The sequence below is a fragment of the Chrysochloris asiatica genome, unplaced genomic scaffold (assembly GCF_000296735.1).
Source record: "Chrysochloris asiatica unplaced genomic scaffold, ChrAsi1.0 scaffold00003, whole genome shotgun sequence".
Lineage (NCBI taxonomy): Eukaryota > Metazoa > Chordata > Mammalia > Afrosoricida > Chrysochloridae > Chrysochloris > Chrysochloris asiatica.
In genome coordinates, this window is record NW_006408521.1 from 36,811,269 (window position 1) to 36,824,935 (window position 13,667).

Sequence of the window (13,667 nt, forward strand, 5' to 3'; positions counted from 1 at the left end):
ATTGTGTTATAAACAATTCCTTCAACTGAAAATGTTTGAAAACGTCAGTGTGATGACCATTACTCTATATGGGACTCTGTATTTGTATTTCCATTTTTATAATAAAAATAAATAGTGTGTGTAATAGCTCATATTGCGATTTGTTGTTGTTAAGTGCTGTTGAGTGGGTTCCACCCCATAGCAACTCTGTATAGGGTTTCTGAGGAGTGGTTGGTGAGCTTGAACCATTGACCTTGTGGTTCAAACTGACTTTGTGTCCAGTGCATTAACCCACAGCACCACACCAGAGTTCCCATATTGTGACACACATCTCTACATGAAAGACAATGGGTAAAAGGGCATAACCTTGTTTAAGGCTTTTGATAATGGATTACCAAATTGCTATCTACAAGGTTGGGCCTTATGAAACTATATTATAAATACAGTAAAACGATTATTTTTCCTTCATCATTGCCAACATTGAAATAATCATTATTGTATTATTGCTTCTACTAAGCAAAATTTTTTCAGAAACATTATACGTATCTTTATTTCAAAAACTAAACCGGTTGACTCTTCTTCCCGTTAATGTCTCTTGGTTGTTTTTTTTTTGTTGTTGTTGTAAATCATATATTTCCCATTGCTCTTTATCCTATTGGGATTTTAATGTTTTATTTTTATAAATGCTTAACAGAGATATTAATCACATCAGTTCGTCTCATTATTTGACTAACTTATTCTGTCTAGTTTGTTGTCTGACTTTTAATTTTCTATACATGTACATGTGGAGAGTTTATAAACTGATGCATATTCTTTATCAACAAAGTGATTGTTTGCATTTATTTCTATATTTAGATGTTTTTCACACTTACATAAAATATCTACCAATAATTATTGGCCTATTTAAGATACGTTTTTTGCTTTGTTTGGTTAGGTTTGTAACTATCTCTTCCTTGCCTGGGACCTAAGTTGATGTTTTTCAGAAGAGGATGAACTTTTTCATCATCATCTCCTTTACTGAAGTATTGAAAGGATAAAGGAGCTCAGTGGGTGAAGACCTTCTTGCTCCTACTCTAGATCCAGTTTTCCTCACATATCACGGACCAATTTCCAAAGTAATATTTGATTTGTTATGATTCTAAAGGGTAACACCAAAGAGTTTTTCTAATTTTAAATCCACTTAGCTTTGTTTTGTAGAGTAACTTAAGCCTATTCTTTTAATTAAGTCTTTTAAGCTGTAATGCCTTACTTTATAACCCTGATGCTTTAGTAAAACTGTGGCAAACCTCGTTTGTGTTTACAAATTCTTGATTTAGCAACCCAATGAACTCAAAACTAAATTAGAAAAACAAGTTATTGTTGAACTAAAACCAAGAACATAATTAGACTGATTTTCCTACGGGTTTTTAATTACAGAATAGTCACTTTGTAAGATGAGAGATTTTCACACTCTAATAATCAAAATAGAGTTGGCTAAAGATTAGAACATCCTCAATGGACTTTACATTGATCTTAAATTATAGACAGAAAAGAATGAAAAATAGTGATGGTTCATACAGAGACAGATCTATATTAGATATATAAAATTGGGAAGAATGTTTCCTATTCTGTTAATAACCCCATTAAATATTCTCTGTTTTGCTTTTTCATGCCAATTATTGTGACAGAAGCCATGAGTAAATTAAACACAGACAGGGGACACAGTAGGACTCAGCTGCTTGCACTGAAGAGCCTCTTTCTTCAGGGGAGCATTCCTGATTCGAGGTTTTGTGTCTCCGTTTTCTTAAACAAGTTTATCATTTATCTAGGGCCTTTTCACTCCTCAGTTCTTTCACTCTGAGATAAGTACCCATATACTGAAAACCCCTGGTTCTTTACCAGCTTGTTGTTGTTGTTGTGAAGTGCCATTGAGTTGGTTCTCACACATAACAACCCTGCATGGGGTTTCTGAAGAGTGGCTGGTGGGTTTGGACTGCCTACCTAGCCATTAACAGTGCTTATCCTACAGCATCACATGAAGACTCCCTCTGGTTATTTGGACTCTTCCTTTTTCCCTCCCACACACATTTCTTTAGCTAGTTCAACTTTTCTTTCAAGACACAGCTCAAAAGATAATCCCAGGACCGTGAAGAAAGAAGAGCTATGAGCTGAGGATGAGATCCCAACCTAGAAAAGTGTCAGAGACATGGAGAGACTGAACAGCTGAAGACTTCTTGGTCCATGGAGTAAGTGAAGCTGAGTGCCTATAGGCAAGGACAGACTTTCCAAATGTACCCTTTGGGCATTTACAAACTAACTAAAGGAACTTTGTAACACTTGCCTGAGAAAGAAGCAAACTGAGGTGCCACATGGCTGAGAGGCTGAGGAAAAGAAGAGCAAGGTGTGCCTGAAGAACAGCAGAGAAGAGGAGTTCCTGACCGGAGAACTGCTGCATCCTTAGTTGTTTCTGACTCTGAATTGAACCCTGTTCAATTCCTTAATAACTCCATAATCATGGGGGGGGAAAAGACACAGCTCAAATATTTCCCTTCTTTTTTTTTGACACTGGTCTTAAATCTTCTCATATCCATTATATATCTAATTACTTTTCCCAATTCTTCTATAATACATTGCTATTGTTAGGTGCCATTGAATCTGCACCAACTCACAATGACCTTGTGCACAACAGAATGATACATTTCTCTGTCCTGCACCAGCCTCACAATCATTGCTATGTTTGAGCCCATTGTTTCTGGCACTACGCCAATTCATCACATTGGGGGTCTTTTTCTTTTTTTCCTGACCCTCCATTTTACCAAATATGTTATCCTTCACCAGGGACTTGTCCCTCCTAATAATGCCCAAAATATGAGAGACTAAGTTTGGCCTTCCTGGCTTCCAAGGAGCATTCTAGCTGTACTCCTTCCAACGCTGATTTATTTGCTGTTTTGGCAGCCCATGACACTTAATATTCTCCTGTAATATCATAACTCGAATGTATCAATTATTCTACAATCTTCTTTATTCATTGTCCAACTAGCCTATGTTTATGAGGTGATTGAAAATACCATGGCTTGCACCAGGCTCAACTTAGTCCTCAAACTAGCATCTTTGCTCCTGAACACTTTGAAGAGGTCTTGTGCAGCAGATTTGCCTAGTGCAATAAGTTGTTTGATTTCTTGGCTGCTGCCTCCACAGGTGTTGATGGTTGATCTGTGCAAAATGAAGTCCTTGACAACTTCTATCTTTTTTCCATTTATATGGATGTTTTTTACTGGTACAGTGGTGGAAGATTTTTGTTTCCTTTACATTAAGGTGAAACCAGTACTGAAGGTTGTGGTCTTCGATCTTCATCAGTAAGTATTTTAAGTCCTCTTCACTTTCAGCAAGCAATATTGCATCATCTGCATATCATAGGTTGTTAATGAGTCTTCCTCCTATCCTGATGCCATGTTCTACTTCATATAATCCAGTTTCTCAGTTTATTTTCTCAGCATACAGATTAAATAAGTATGGTGAAAGACTGCAACCCTGGTGTATACCTTTCCTAATTTTAAGCCATTCAATATTCTCATGTTCTATTTGAACAACTGTCTTTGGGTCTTTGTACAGGTTCCTCACGAGGCTAATTAAGTGTTCTGGAATACTCATTCTCTGCAATGTTGTCCAGAGCTTGTCATGATCCACATATTCAAAAGCCTTTCCATAGTCAATAAACCATATGTAAACATCGTTTTGATATTCTATGCTCTCAGCCAAGATCCATTTGACATCAGGAATAATATCCCCTTTTCTATGTCCTTGTTTGAATTCTGCTTGAACCTCTGGCAGTTGTCTGTGATATATGGTTGCAGCTGCTTTTGTATTATCTTTAGCAAAATTTTACTTGCATAAAATATTGATGGTGTTGTCCAGTGATTTCTACCTTCCATTGGGTCATCTCTATTTTGAATGGGCACAAAGATGGCTCTCTTCCAATCTGTTGGTGAGGGTGCCATCTTCTAAATTTCTTGATATAGATGAATGACTGCCTCCAGTGCTACACCAATTTGTTGAAAGTTCAGTTTATATCCCATTTATTCCCAGTGCTTTGTTCTTTGCCAGTGACTTCAATGCACCTTGGACTTCTTCCTTCAGTATCCTTGGCTCATTCTCATATGCTACCTTTTGAAAAGGTTGAACATCAACCATTTCTTTTTTCTACAATGACTCTGTATATTCCTTCCATCTTATTATTTTTTTTAATTTTTTTTATTTTTGGATGCTTTCTGCATCTTTCAATAATTTACCCAGAGAATCCTTCAGTATTGCAAGTAAAGGGTTGAATTTTTTCTTCAGTTCCCTCAAGCTTGACAAATTCTGAGTGTGGTCTTCCCTTTCGCTTTTCTAATTCTAGTTCTTTTTATGTTTGCTTATAATATTTGACTTTGCCTTCTCAAGCTGCCCTTTGAAATTTTCTATTTAGCTATTTTACCACCTACTTTCTTCCATTTGCATTAGCATCTCTATGCTGGAGAGCAAGTTTCAGAGTCTCTTCTGTTATCTATTTTGGTATTTTCCTTCTTTATTGTCTTCTTAACGACCTTTCACTTTCTTCCTGAATGATGTTCTTGATGTCATCCCACAACTCTTCCTTTCTTTCTTCTGTCTTTATTGTCTAATGCATAAAATCTGTTTTTTAGATGATCTCTAAATTCAGGTGAGATATATTCAAGGACATATTTTGCTCTTGTGGACTTGTTTTAATTTTCTTCAGCTTCAGCCTGAACTTGCATATGAGCAATTGATAGTCTGTTCCAAAGTCTGTCCCTGGCCTTGTTTTGGCTGATGATATGGAGCTTCTCCACTGACCCTTTTCACAGATGTAGTCAATTTTATTTCTGTGTATTCTGTCTGCTGAGGTCCATATGTATAGTCATCTATTACGTTGTTTTAAAAAAGTATTTGCAATGAAGAAGTCATGGGTCTTGCAAAGGTCTTCTATCATGTGATCTTCAGCATCATTTTAAACACCAAGGCCATATTTTCCAACTATTGATCCTTTCTTTTTATTTTCAACCTTTGTATTCTAATCACTGGTAATTATCAATATATATTAATTCCACTGTTTTTAAACAATTTCAGACTGAAGAAGTTGGTAGAATGCTTCAATTTTCTCACTGGCTTTAGTGGTTGATGCATAAATGTAAAAATAGTGGTATTAACTTGTCTTCTTTGTAGGTGTGTGGATATTATCCTATCATAAACAGCTCGGTACTTCAAGACAGATCTTGAAATGTTCTTTTTGGTGATGACAGCAATACAATTCCACTTCAATTTATCATTGCTTTCATAGTAAACCATGTGATTGTCAGACTTAAAATGGTCAGTATCAGTCCATTTCAACTTGCTAATGCTTAAGATGTCCATGTTTATGCATTCCATTTCATTTTTTACAATTTCCAATTTTCCTAGATTCATACTTTGTACATTTCATGTTCCAATTATTAATGGATATTTATAGCTGTTTCTCTTCATTTAAAATTTTGCCCCTTCAGCAAATGAAGGTCCTGAGGCTTTGCTCCATTCTTGTCATCCCAGTCAACTCTACTTTTGGGAGGCAGCTCTTCCCCATTAATATTTTGAGTGACTTTCAATCTGAGGGCTCCATCTTTGGGCACAATATACTGATAATATTTTGGTGCTTTTCATATGTTTCAATATCCAATATTCAGGTGTTATCTGACAGTGTTCCGCTTCTATTCATATAGTTTTCAGTGACTAAGTATTTGGAAATAGTTCGCCTCTCCTTCCTCCTAATCTCTTCCTCCTAAAGTCCATCTGAAACCTGTCCACTGTGGGTGACCCTGTTGGTATTTAAAATATTGGTGGTATAGCTTTCAGAATCACAGCAACACACAAGCCACCATAATATGAGAAACTACCAGACGAGTGGTGGCTATCATACTTGTCACATGAAATTATACAACAAGCACTGGACTGCGAACCACAAGTTCCATGATTCAAGACTGCCAGCTGATCTGTAGGAGAAAGATGAGACTTTCTATTCCCGCAAAGATCTGAAACTTTGGAACCCCTATTCAGAGTTACGAAGAGTCTGAAACGACTCAATGGTACTTAACAACAACATTTTTAAAAAATAAATGAGATTCTTCTGGACAAAGGCAGGATTTTGATTGCTGTTACCCCAACAATTACCATAAAGACTAACACAGTTGATATTCACTAATACTAACATAGTTGTTGCTGTTTTCAAATACCATCAAGTCAGTTCAAACTCATAGCAACCCTTTATAAGGCTTCCAAGGAGTGGGCATTGAATTTGAACCACCAACCTGGAGGTTCCAAATGATATTATAGTTCAGTGCTTATCCTACAGTGCCATAGTAATTATGAAATAACTGAAAATTCAGCTAAGTGCTTTAAATGTGTCTCTTTTTTTCTATCCCACAGAAGAGGTAGGTTTTATTGTTTAATCATATTTTATAGACAAGGAAGCCTGAGGACCAGAATCAATTAACTTGCCCAGTTTACTCTACTAATTAGTATCCTAGATGCCTCAGAGTTTGTTGGACTCAAGCACTCTTTCAAATTAAATCACATTACTTCACATATAGTTCCCAAACATAACACTTGGCCTGGTATGTAGTTGTTGTTAAATAAAATGGAGTTGATTACACCTTATAGTGAGTCGGTGTAGGGTTTCAGAGGCAGTAAATCTTTATGGGAACAGAAAGCCTCATCTTTCTCTCTCAGAACAGCTGGTAATTTTGAACTACTGACCTTGAGGTTAGCAGGCCAACTTGTAACCACTATGCTACCAGAGCTCCTTGAAAACTGGTTAAGGGGAGTTTATTGTTTGGCTCATGGCTAGCAGTCCCCATTGGGTAGTTAAATAAGGAGGATGGACTCACAAGCCTTTCTGGGTTACAGATACACAAGGCGACAGTTTTTTTCATTTTATCTTGTTTACATCCTGCTCCTCTGTTCTTTGTATTTGGAGGTTTACGTTATAGTTTTATTGACTTTTCCCAATTCCACTTTTTTTCTGCCCCAGTAATTTTCCTTAGAGTTTTCCTCCTGCTCCTTAGCCTTAGACTACCACACCAGAACTTTGGTATATAGTTGTTGTTGTAATTGTTGTTAAGTGTAGTCATTTCCGACTCATGGCAACCCTGTGCAATAGGGTTTCTGAGGAGCAGCTGGTGTGTTTGAAACACGGACTTTGAGGTTAGCAGTCCCATGCTTATCCTTCAACACTACATCAGCACTCAATAAAAGGTACAGTTGATCAAATGTTCACAGAACTAAATTCAGAGACAGCAATTGTGAACAATTGTTGTTATTGCTAAGTGTTGTCCAGTTGGTTGGACTCATAGCAACCCTATTTAGCATTTCCCAGGAGAGACTGGTAGGTTTAAACCAAAATTATTTGCTGCTAAAATAGATGAGCCTCAGCCTCCATAGTTATTTGAAAGGTAGGGGTGGTGGTGTGCTGTGGAGCCAGTTCTGACTCATAGCGACCCTATGCAGGGTTTCTGAGGCTGTAAATCTTTACAGGAGCAGAAACCCTCATCTTTCTCCCATGGATCCTCTGGTAGTTTCGAACTGTTACCTTGAGATTAGCAAACCAATTCGTAACAACTACCAGAGCTCCTTTCTGGTAGCATAGTGGTTACGAATGGGGCTGCAAACCGCAAAGTCAGCAGTTCGAAACTACCAGCTGCTCCAAGGGAGAAAGATGAAGCTTTCTGTTCCCGTAAAGATTTACAGCCTCGGAAACCCTGTTTAGGGACACAATGGGTCAGAACCGACCCGACGGCACTTAACAACAACAACAACTAGAGAGCCTTATTTAAAAGGTAGTGATAGGCAGGGTTTTTTCTCCCCATTTACAATAAGCTTCCCTACCTTCTGACTTCACTATTTCCTCTAGCTTCTGGTGCAGCCATTGGACTGAAAGCTAGTTGATGAGTTTAAGCGCCTGTCAGCTGTGAAGCGAAATAAGAACAATGGCAATAAGGGGCCCAACTCTCTCTGTGTGTGCTAGAACTAGATCTATGCACCTTATTAGCAACTAACCGTGCATTTCATGTTCTCCAATTTCCCTGTACTAATGGTCTGCTTCAGGGGCAATTCAGACAATTAGAAAGAAACACAAATGCAGCAGAATACAGCAGCTCCTCCACACAGCTTTTGTATCGCCAGGGAAATTGAGCTTCATAATTAGGAATAGACTTTAGACAATACCATGATTTCAGCACACCTTATCTTATTGTCTGAGAAGCATAAATGCAGTTTTAGGTCACCATGGTCAAGACATCCAGGAAAGACATTTACTTTGTTTTTCTTTTTTAATGCATGTTAAGCACCATATGGCATTTATAAGCATGAGAAATGAAGAAACACCAAAAACCCTTCTAAAGCAATTCCCAATTTATTCCATAATACCTTTGCTTTGAGTGCTAACCAAGGCTGGCTGTTCAAATCCACCAATGGCTCCTTGGAAACACTATACAGAGACACTATAAATTTTAAAGTAATTCAATGGCACTTAACAATGGCAACAAATGTATACAGAGCAGGAAATACTGGGGAGGGGGTATTTATATGTACATGAGGGTGCTTCAAAAATTCATAGAAAAGTGAAATAGAAAAAAAAAATGGAATTTCTCCACATACTTTTTGAAGCCTCCTCATAAATAAAAAGGAGCTCTGATAGTGTAGTGGTTACAAATCGGACTGCTAACTTCAAGGTCGGCAGTTCAAAACTACCAGTGATTCCGCGGGAGAAAGATGAGGCGGTATGCTCCCGTAAAGATTTACAGCCTTGGAACCCCTGTATAGGGTCACTATGAGTCGGAACTGACTCCATGGTACTTAACAACAACAACAACAACAACAACAACAATGCACTCACTAAGAAGATAAATAAATAAATAAATAAATAAAGGTAAGTCAAAAAGTAATGCTACAAAATCATAGCAATATTTATTAAACAAAAATATCAAATGTGAAGCTATTGTTTCCTGACATGTTCTCCAACCAGGTCTATACTCTTTTGAGGGCTGTATTTCAACTCTCTACTCTTTCTAGAAGAATTCTGTGCTCTTTGATTTAAAGCATCTCAAAGTGGAAGTTTGGGCATCCTCAGGGGACTCAAACCGTGTTCCTTTTAAATGGTCTTAGCATTCAGGGAACTAAAAGAATCCTGAAGGGTCAAGATCAGGACTGTGAGGTGGAAAGGATAAGGTTTCCCAATGAAATTCTCTTAAACAGCCCTTGCTAGCCTCCAAGAATGAGCAACAATGTTGTGATGGAAAAAAATTAAATCCTCAATGCAACAGACCTGGCTTTTCCCTTGCCAATGCCATTTTCAGTTCTCTTAAAAGATTCTTCATAATAAGCCTCCATAATCATCCTGTGTTCTTTGAGAAAATCTTTCAAGATTACCTCTGTAATCCCCCCAAAAGAGTTGCCTTGTTAACTAACCTCTATGTCTTGAATTGAACTAGCCCACACAACCCCTTGGAAGTCACTGTTTTGATTGGACCTTGATATCTGGATCATATTGATAAATCCAAGACTCATCTTAGGTGATAATTTGTTCGAAAAAGCTGTCTTCATTAGTTTTGATCTTGCTTAAAAGATAGATGGAAAGGTGAGCTGTCTGTGGTAAACTGTTCTTCCTAAAACACTTTGACACCCATTGAGTCAAAAGTTTGCGGAGGCCAAGATGTTTGGTGAAAACTGAAAGAGTCAAACCATTTGAGATCCTAACTTCTGTAGCTATTGCATCAATGGTCATTCGATGGGGACTCCACCAGAGTCAGTTCAGCCATAGTTTCTTCATTTGTCGAGATTGATGATCTTCTTTCTCTTGACTCATCTTTGAGGTCTTCCTACCTTCCTAAAAATGCTTGATTCATCTAACAACTGTTGGTTTATGTGGGGAAACATTCTCATAATTTTTTTGTAAAGGTTCGGTTACTTGGGAAGATGTCCAGTTGAGTTTTGTTAAAAATTTGATATTAGTTATGACCACAGAATTGTTTTTTCCCCTCCTATGGCTCAAAAAGTATTCTGCTTATGAAAGTACCCTAAGGAAGCTAAAAGAAATGTATTACTGAAAGAACTTGTGTACTGCCATCCACTGATTTTAGAGACATGTTTAAACATGTTTTATTGAAAATAAATCTGTGCGTGTATGAACTGGAACCCTTGTACCAAGACTTTTAGATTTACCCTTGTGTGTGTGTACTTTTTAAGATAAGCAACACAACCGTTTGCATACAATGGAAGCAATGATACCACGTAACAGCTGACAATTTATCCACTGTGCACAATTATTATACTTAATAGCACTGCTTTGTATGTTGGCATTAGTAGAATTTAGAAAAACTACATGAAAAAAAAAAAATTAATGGATACTGTACTTTGAAATGCATTACCTAAATCCTCAGATCTAGGAAATGGCCACAAGTTGTAGTAAGATGTACCAATAAATCACCTCGTTGCCTCTTCTGTATGATCTTTTACTCTTTCCAGTCATGTCACACTCTTCATGAACATCATGTATTCTCCTGATAAACTCTTACACCAGCCCACTTTTCCGTATTAACTTTGACATTCCATTTGCCTTAGTTTGGGATTACTAAATGAACAGTTTTTTGCTTGTGTTATATTCTGGACATATGTGGGAATTGCCAAACACTGAGAGAGAATAAAAATTTCCTTCCAAGAGCTTACAACATGATGATGGAAATATACACCTAGACATTAAACAATGAAATGATAATTACGAAGTAATTGTCAATAAAACAAAATAAAGCACTCTAAATTGAATGCATAAGTATGCCAATTAATTGTGTCTTTATATGCTATCCTTGTAACATTTCTCTACCATCATGTTATTCCATTCAGTGTAAAATTCAAGTAGAGATAATAAAATACCCTGTAGAGACCCATGTGACTTTTCTCAATAATAATTGTTTCAGTATTTCTTTGCTTTGTGAAGTAAGTGATTTAAAAAATAAATCCTTGACAACTTGAAACGCAGGGTAATTCATCTCAGGGTGAATCTCATGTACAACTCTAGAAATTCATGAATAGTGATAGGGCTAATGTTTTCCCCATGTTTACTGATGGCTTGCATAGAAAGTGTATGCTAATATAAGACCACAATAAAGAACTTAAAGCCAGCCGGTGGGTATCAAGGAACATTCACTGACTCACAGGCACAGATAATGAAAAGACTGTTACCATAATGAACATTTTACTTAGGCTTTAATTACCAAGGCCATTTAATAGAGGGCAAAATACTTTCCTAATTTAGCATTATTCATTTAAAAACCTCACTAGATACAACATTCTACAGTGCAAAAGATCATCCAAGTTATATATGCAAAGTACAGTTTCAACAGAAGCCCTTGTCAGAATTTGTTACATTTTCCCTTCAATAGTTCTCCTTACCCAATAGACTGTGCTTATACCAGTAAGCCTGGTACTCAATGTTCAGTAGAATAGTAACCATTATTACCACCCCAAAATAGAGGCGGACTTTTCTTGGTTCTTAAACTCTTTTGACTATTGCCAACACTGAGAGATCCAATCCAACTGTGAAAGAGCTACAACTAGGTCTACTCTCTCAAGAATCCCAGCAAACGAATTACTTGGCTCAATAAAATCTCTAAGTCATGATGACCCATAGCACAATGATCTAGCTTTCTTCAAAATAAGAGTCCCAATGCTCTGGTCTGCTAGAGATACTGCAAAAAAAAAAAATGTTTTTTTTAAAGTAATACTAATTATATAGGATAAAAGAAGCATGGGTTATTGTCAAGATATACAAAGCAAATTAGAAGAGGAAGAGGAGGGGGCCGAAGAGGCAGAGGAGCAGGAAGAGGACAAAATGTCAGAAGCAGACAGGAGTTACTAAAGTCTCAGTGGTCTGAGACTCTGTGAGCTGTCTTTACTTTGTAAATTGTGATTGTATTCATTCTTCATGTAAAATTTACTGGAAACACTAGATACTTGAATTTCAAGAAAGGACTTTCTTGGTTTGTCCTTCATTCATTCTCTCATTGATGTGATTAAAGTTGTCATCATATATATTGAAAAGGAAAGGAAATACATTTCTAACCTATTGTTGTTGTTATGTGCCATCAAGTCAATTCTGACTCATAGGGGCCTTGTTTGTTCCCTAAATATATTACATAAATACTTGATTGCAAGAAATGAGTAAGTGCTATCTGAAAAGGTTTTCCTCAAATTGAAGGAAAGAAAGTCAGAGACAGATTTATAATTAGGGAAACTTATACAATATATCTGAAATAGAAAAGATCATTATAAATTTATGAATTTGTATGATAAAGAGTTATTAGAAATAATCCCTCTTTAATATGAATAATTGCTAGTTCTTTAAAAGAGATGGACTGAGAATTATATCTGGAGGTTATACCTTTAAGTGACCAGATTCAAACCAGTTTATAAAATGTTTTTTGAGGATAAGATGCAATTGGAGCTAATTCAACCAGTCCATTTTCATCATAATGGGATTTTTCTTTAAGTGACTACAGGGAGATAATAGAACCTTTTATAATAAGTCACCTGATCCAACTAGAGTTTATTGTCAATGCAGAAATTTTCTCTATCATGATATCTGAAGGGTTTTGGCAAGGCTGGTTTACAATGGACACCTTAAAATGACACTTTGATCTCAGTGTCCACATCTCATATGCAGCTTAAAACCCTATTTTCTCTCAGAATTAATGACCAGTCTGCTGACTCATTCATCTTCCATTAAAGAGGAAAAAGTCCAGAGCTTGCTGAGTGATTAGGCCTGGAATAGAGCTGACTTATAGGTCCCAGACAACATCAAGAGGGTATTTGAGGACACAAACAGGCTTTTGTGCTTCAAATCATGTGGATTTGTAGGTATTAGTCCAGAGGGGAGCTGACAAAGTGACGTCTGGTCTGGGGAAACCGGAAGCCAGGATACATAGGCTATTTGAGGCTTGCCTTTGGAAAAGATCACTTTTCTTTGAGCTACAAATATGTGTGTCTGGAAGTCCACATTGACTTCTGATGTCTGATCATCCAGTGCTGAGACTCAATGTCACAAATCAAAGTGAAATTGTCCAACTGAATGCATTGATCATTAAATCTTTGCAAAAGTAAAATTTCTAGAAACACCATAGAAACTATTATAGTGGTGGTGGTGTGTGTCATGGAGTCAGTTCCCACTCTTAGTGACTCTGTATAGGATTTATCAGGCTGTAAATCTTTATGGGAGCAGAAAGCCTCATCTTTCTCCCATGGAACAGATGGTAGTTTTGAACTGCTGACCTTGAGGTTAGCAGGCCAACTCGTAACCACTATGCTGCCAGGTTCCTTAAATGACCAAGATATGAACTGTGATTGTTCTTTATGCTTTTGACTTCTGTTTTCCCTCAACACTACCTTATACACCCTCTGTTGAAAATGAACAAAATCTGCTCACCCTGATATTGAAACAGAAACATAAGGAAGCAGGAAATAAAGTAGGAACCAGAGAGATCTGAGCAGAGGCAGTGTTGTTATTAAGTACAGCTGAGTCAATTTTGACTGGTAGCAATGCTGTATAGGGTTTCCGAGATTTCACATCTATGTGGAAGCAGAAAGTCTCATCTTTCTGTAAATGAGGTATCTGTAAATCCCATATTATGAGT